The sequence below is a fragment of the Nilaparvata lugens genome, chromosome 1, assembly GCF_014356525.2.
Source record: "Nilaparvata lugens isolate BPH chromosome 1, ASM1435652v1, whole genome shotgun sequence".
In the NCBI taxonomy this organism is placed as follows: Eukaryota; Metazoa; Arthropoda; class Insecta; order Hemiptera; family Delphacidae; genus Nilaparvata; species Nilaparvata lugens.
The window spans coordinates 41,326,546-41,334,333 of NC_052504.1; positions in this window are offsets into that span (position 1 = coordinate 41,326,546).

The following is a 7,788-nucleotide window of genomic DNA, read 5'->3' on the forward strand; positions in this document are numbered from 1 at the left end:
AGGAAATTTCACAAGTAAACTTGCAGCACTATTCATTGAAGGCAGTGTATTGTAGGGAATCTCATCGTAGTGGTGGTGTATGTATATTTACCAATAAATCTAAAAGAATGGAAATAAGTAATCTGGAGTATGTAAATAAACTTTCTCGGGAAATGGATCTAGAAGCAACGGGTTTGAGAATAAAAATTGAAAATACTGAGGTGGCTGTCCTGGGTATTTACAGGTCACCAAATGGTAATTGGGAAGATTTTTGTATGAATTTCAATGAAATTTTAGAAACTACCACAAATCGTTATTCCAAAGTAATTGTAGAGGATGATTTTAATACAAATTTTGCAGTGCGAAACAAGATGACGCATGCTATTAAAGATATTATAAATATGAATAACTTAGAAATAAAAGTGCAAATGGCCCTTAGGGATATAACTTGGTGTAAGCATTCGACTTACCACTGACCAGCTGGGCTAGTGATTTTCTACTTCTTCTATTTTTGATTAATTTGAGTAAAATTTTCTTTCAGCTGCAAATTCATAACTTCTGAGTAAAGAAGTGTTTTCCTAATAGTGTCAGAGCATGGAGTTTTTTTCCAAAAGTTTTTTAACAGTTCTTCTTGGTGTGTATTTTTCGTTAGGAGACTTTTTGGTGTGATGAAGCCATTGCTTCAAATTTCATGAAATGATACTTCACTCTTGTTTTTTGTAGTTTTTCGTTCTTCAACTCTAGATCTTCAATATTTTTCTATAGTTTTTGTCCATTTTTTCCTCTTATTTTTTCTACTCGATAATCGAGACGTAGAAGAACAAGGTACATATTCATCTACATTTTCCATAACTGGGCTCCCTGGAGGTGTATTAACTTCAAGGTGTTCCAATAGTCCTTTATTGGAACACTTTTCAAGTTTATTTCGATACGTTTTGGAGTTTTTTTCCATATTTTTCTGGTTTTCCTTTGTTCTCTTTGAGACATTTCATTTATGCTTTTCCTTTGAGCTTATTTCCTCTCTCTGTCTTTTCGTTTCACTTCTTCATGCTACTCCGGGTCTAATTTATGTTTATCTCTCGCTTGCATAGATTTCTTTTTTGCTTCCCTTCTCTTCATCATGTAGCTTTCTGTATTAGGTAGTTTTTTTGCCATTTTTCAGTAAACCTGTCAGAATAGATCATATATGAATTAAAATTACAAGATAACTATCCAACAATCGGAGTAGTCCTATAATTTTTTAGAAATTTTATCTCACATAGGTTATTGAACGTGTATTTTTATAATAAAAATAATATCAAACTACATACACTAAAACCTTGCTTCGCGTTTTTTCGAATATGCGTTATTTCTGAAATAATACTAATTTTCAAATTAGTATTTTTGAAGTTTTTTTTCTATCAACTTGCGTCTTTAGTGTCTATAGTGAACAGAAAAAAGGCTGTGCAACAAGTTTTAGGATTGTATTTCGTGAAAAAATGATAATCAAGACTTATCATCATGTCCATGGACACTTCAAGTCCATGGACATGATGTCCATGGAAATATGTTTTCTATGAAAATATTTTCTCACATCTTCACAAATGAGGATAGAAAACTGCAAAATGAATATGGAAAGTGAAAAATAGCTGACTGAATGAGTGTACACTATTGACAATCATGATTTTAATATTGATTTAATATTCTTACCTTGACCAGACACCAGACGTTACTAACTTTACTAAGGTAATTCCCATAAAAGCAGCAACATTAACAACTAATAATCACAACAGACCAACTCAGTTTAGATCCAAGATGGCTTCCCTTCTTCTCCAATTAGTACTGCTGGATTCAAATAAGAAACTAATTACCACAATGTAAGTGGTTGATCTCGAAGTTAATGACTAACTAGTTCCTTCCAATGACCAATTTTTTCAGTAATTGATAAAATTAAAACCTTCAACTAGAAAAAGAAGACCTAAGAATAGGAAAAGATTTTCCAATGAAACTAGGAAAGAACATTTGAAGAGGCCTCAAAAAATTACCAAAAAAATAAGTCAAATGAAAATTCTCTAGCTGTAGTGAATTGTTGTAGTAAAACGATTTTTCTCGAAATGGAAGGTGTGGAAATGATTGAAATTAATGGCTTACCGGTCCCTCATATAGTTCATAGTATTCCTGGTAATGGAGCCTGTCTTTTTTCAGCATTATCATAATTATGCTATGTATGGATATACTTCTCATTCCCGTAAGGTGCGTGCTGAGATTGTTACTCATACTTCTACCAACTGGGAAAGGCTGCACATTTACTCCATGAACCAAGAGTGTCAGCCTTACCAGAGTTTGGAGCCATGCATAAATTTGAACCATGTCCATGCATAATAATCCTCTTTGGTGTAAACGCGGCTTAAGCTGTGCTTTCAGTGAATTAGTTTGTGCTTTATTTCTGGTTCAAAATTTTTCTTAATAAATCAATATTTTCAAGTTCTGAGAGTTTATTGAATGTAATAATTCTATCATATTCGGGTTTTAATCAAATCAAATTCAAAGTTTCTAGTCTATTTATTTTTGAACTGAAAAGTGGACTCAAATCAATTCAAGTGGATAGCATAACCTATAATTTGTATTCATTCATAACTCTACCTTCATTGTATTATCATTCATCCCATCATCATCACCTAGGCTTAAAATACTTCTAGAAAGTCGCCTTTGTAAAATAGTAAATAATAAAAAAAGGCCCTACACATATGATACTTCATTTGAGTTGGAAGTGGCGAAAGATATATATCCTTTTCAATTTGAAGTGTATATAATTTGTGTTCCTCATACTGGGAATACATATGGAGGGGCATCCAATGTGAAGAGGTTAAAATGTATGGGGGAATTAACACAAGGTCATTTTGATGTGTATGGCAACAACAACCTGCCACTAATAATGCTTTAAGTAATCTTCAACCTGAAAACGACTGTTCTCCAGTCACGTCTCAAAACAATTCCAATGTGACTAAATACCTATTGAATACATTCCGCTAGTTATGGGTTAGATAAAGGAATAACTTACTCTTTGTAGCCTATCTTATACTATTAAACGAGCAATTTCTGCTCATATGTCTATATGTTTAGATGTTTATATGTCTGTATGTGACTAGATCTCGAAAAAGGCTCTTTCGAAATTTGGTTTCTCACGAAACAAAGTAGGTTTATGATATGAAAATTCGATTGCACTAGGTCTCAACCCTGGGATAACTCGCTGAAGGACATTAAAAGGATTAATTTTGTCGTCTGTCGATACCGTAATGGGAGTGAGTCAGTGAGTGCATGTGTGAGTTATTCCTCAGCTGATCTCACGAGAAGAATAATTCAGCAAGAAAAACTTATTTTTGTTCATTTCTCTTTTTTTTAGAAAACATGTTTACTTCAGAAAGTCCAAAATAGTAACTAGATGTTGTTAGTGTAGAATAGTACCTAGTTTGTTAACAAATACTGTAGCAAACATAGTATATCATTCTAAATCGAATTCATAGTATACCACATCTATTTGTAATTGATGATGTGTTTGTTTTTTGGAGTGTGAATAAACTGTTATTTTTTTCAATGAGTGATAGTAGCTTAAACTAGATTTTGATTTGGACTGTAGTATAAATTTGAAAAGGGACAGTTTTGCGCATAAGCCTGTTGTGCCTCCTCATATAACTGTAAAAATAATTGTACAACTGAAAAATGAATAAATCAATATAAACTATAAATTCAATCTTTCATTACAAATTGTCTATGCTTTTACACTCCAGAGCAAAGCTCGGTCCCCTGATATTATTCATTCATTTACAAACTTACAGAAAATTTAGAAAATACTGACTGAAATATTGTAAACAAAATGGTATTAACGAACTCTAATCATGTGCTCTGTTAGGAACCGAGAGTATGTGATTCCAGTTGAGTCAGTTCGTTTCAAGTTGAAAATTTTCCTCTGAACTCACATACAAAAGGCAGAGAACTTGAAAGAATTCTTTCCAATTTCACCTCTTGTATAATATTTTTAGTGTATCCTCACTACCAACTTACTTAAAAAAAACACTGTAAAAACACGATTACCAACTCACAAGAATAAGAATAACCTCACTTTAAAAACAATAATATTTCAAATGCGCAAATTTCCGTTAAAGCTGTATTGATGGTGGGGCATGGGGAGGACGAGAACGCAGCTACCGAGAACCCCTGACAGTAGCCGAGAACGTGTGAAGCCTGAATACATCGCAGCCGGCTGCGATCAATGAGATCGATCCTTTCTTTGATCCTTTGCAATTATTAGAGGCAAAATATCTTGAAATCCATTCTTAGTGCGCGTCTAGTAGGTATGAAGAATATTTTTGTGCAAAATTTCAAGTTTGTAGGGCAAGTAGTTTGGGCTGTTATGTGATTTTACATAAAAAATTCCCCCTCCTGGATCCCCTTGTTAACCCAGTCGGAATTTTTCTGGGTGGATCTAAGTTTTTTCGGTAGCTGAACAAAGAAGTATCTTATGATTTTTCTGTGCGAAAATCCTTTCTTAGTGGGTGCCTTGGGGCTACCATAAACAATTGTGCAACATTTCAAATTTGTAGGCTCAGTAGTTTGGGCTGTGTGTAATTTCAGTTATTCGGTACTCAGCCTTTCAAAGATATACTCATAGATTAATCATTAATGGGATGAATTGAGTGAATGGCCCTATATACCTACGGATTTGGCTCGCGGATTTGGCCTGTCTTGGCTCGGCTCGGGAGAAATCCGTGAGTGTGTCTAGCGGGATATGTGAATGTAACATTGAGATATAGAAAGCTCCTTGTGGATGAATTTAATTTCTAAGAATAGCTGTACTATAATAATACTTGTGGATTATAGAAAATAAATATGTCATTGTAAATATTGTTCCCAAACCGAAAACTGTACATATAGCTCTGGACATGTATGATTGAGTTCATCGGTTTATTATTGAAGATGATTATTTATTGTTCAAATTATCATTGTATCACTTCATTTCATAAAGAATTATTTGTATGTTCGATTAATAAGTAAGAATAATTTACTTTGTATCAATGTGTAGTACATCTCTATGATAATGATTCAGGTTTCTCAAATGAACTGAAAATGATAAGATTCCAAGCATAGACGGACTAATGTGCTATGAGTGACTGATATTTAGTGCCAACTTCCCAGTTGCCTTATAAAGTTTATTGAGTGCTATCGCATGACATTGTGTAGCCCGTTCACTCTGTACTGTGAGAACTTCGACAAAAACTAGAAGATAAGGATGAGATATAGATAAAATAACGATCAACTCTGGCTGACGGCTTCGGCTATGCCTAAGAATTTTCGGATTATTATGAACTATGGTATTGATTGGTGACAAATGATATTGTATTTAATTTGATCTTATTTTGTATTGTTTTTTGAATGAAAAATAAATTCTTTATCTATCTATCTATCTATCCGTGAGTGTGTAGGCGATTTTATTGCGAGCCGAGCCAGGCCGAGCCGAGCTAGGCCAAATCCGTCCAGGGCTACTGGCGCGGCTCGGCTCGGCTCGGATCTGGCGAAATCCGTGAGTGTGTAGGCTCTCCCGGCCGGGCACGTGTAATTATCAAAAATTGAAATCGCCTGAAAATCGAGATAGCAAAATTTTGATTTCAGATTCGGATTCAGCGCCCTCGAATTAGTTAAATAGTTTGCGGGAACTCTAAAATAGTCAAAAATAAAAACTCTGTGAGCACTTAATGTTATTAATGAAGAATTATATTTCTATGAAGAATTTGGTTGAACCTATAGCAAGAAAGTACTACTACTGTACAATAATAATACCAGTGTTTCCCTAAAATTTCTATTAGCTGTAGAATAAACATATTTCAATTTTTTATTCAATAAAAATGAACTTATTTTTGTCTACTTGTGTGAAATTTTATTGAGGAAGCTGAAATTGAATCACAATCTTTTTGTCTCTATTTTTAGAGGATAATATTGAGTATGACAACGTTTTTCAATCAATGAATTTTTCATAGTATTTCAATTATTATCTTACATAAGATGTAGAGTTCTATACCGTACTTATTGGGAGATGGTTGAGGCTTTGCAGTATTAAACGTTCAATTCTCTATCTACTGCTATGCTTTGTGAATTAAAAGTTGGTGTGTGTCTGTGTGAGAAACAGAGAGAGAGAGATTGATTGCTTGATTGATTTTATTGATAGTGTGCTAGGTCTCGACAGACCCATTGCACAAAAACAGCATTGCAAATATATCCAGATAATTAAACAAAATGAACGATAGTATCATGAACAAAATAGTACAGTATTATCAATGCAATAAAGAAAAAGAAAAATTAGTAGATAATTGGAGAATGACAGATTAATTGTTATAATTATTATAAGATATCAGAAAGCTCTGTCCTGGAGGAAGAGAGAATAGAGAAAAATAAGGGGACAGGGAGAAGAGATGAAGAAGAAAAGTAAAACATATATATATATATATATATATATATATATATATAATATATATATATATATATACAATTCGTTCTATAACAGGTTTAAAGTTTTGTATTTGTGGGATGGGTGGGGGATGGTTGTCATGTGATCGTTCTAGGGCCGGACAGTTTCAGTCATTTGTTCCAAAAGATGTTTTTTTAAAGTCAGGATGAAGCTCGCTCGGCTCTCGATGGACCTGATAGAAACACGAAGTGCATTCCATGCATAACAGGCACTGACTAAGAAGGATTTTGTGAAAATAGTAGTTCGATGATTGGGTATCCTTAAAGTACTTTCTCCAGTTCTAGTATGTGAAGCATCTATCCTCCTACCTTCAGAGACAAATTTGAAATCATCTTTAAAATAGTTCGGATTACCGTATTTCAAGATATCTCTAACAAGCTTGACTATTCGAAAAAGCCTTTGATTGGGAAGCTTTAATGTTGAACTAGCAATGTGGGCTGGGGTGATATGATCATGGCGTTGGAGAGAGTAGACGAAACGTAGACAATAATTTTGGCAACGCTGTAGTTTATCATTCAGAGTGACTTGCATATCGTTAAGAACAGAATTACAATACATCAAATGTGGAAAGATGAGAGATTGAACCAATAATAATTTAATGTTTCTAGGGAGAATATCTTGCATTTTCTTCAATGCATGCATGGCTGAGAATACCTTTTTACAAGTTTTGTTCACTTGTTCTGACCAGTCAAGAGTATTATTCATAATAATGCCTAAATTTTTAACTGAGCTACAGTAAGGAATGTCATTACCATCTACACTAATTTTGTGAATCGACTCAAGGTCAATATTGTTTATAAGACGAGAATATCCAATTATAATGGGTTGTGTTTTGATGGGATTAAGCTTAAGGCCATTTTTCTTTGTCCATTCCACTATCGAATTGATATCCTGATTCATCATTCCAACTGTTTCATTAATTTTTGTTATGGGACAGCTTAAATAGATTTGAAGGTCGTCTGCATAAGTATGGAAACTGGAGAATTTGATAATGGAAGAAAGGTCATTAGCATACAAAGTGAAGAGGAAAGGGCCTAAAATTGAACCTTGTGGTACTCCATGCATAACGTTTTTCCAAGTAGACTTTTTGTCACCGACAGATATACATTGTTTCATTCTCTCAGAGAGAGAGAGAGAGAATGAGAGAGAGAGAGATTGATTGATTAAACAAAATGAATTGAGAGGGAGAGTGAGAACGAGAGAGAATGTGTGTGTGTGTAGAGAGACAGATAACATAACAATAAGGAGGAAATGGAAGTGAGAATGGTCAGAGTTGAATTCATATTCAACTCTTTTCATATTCATAGTTG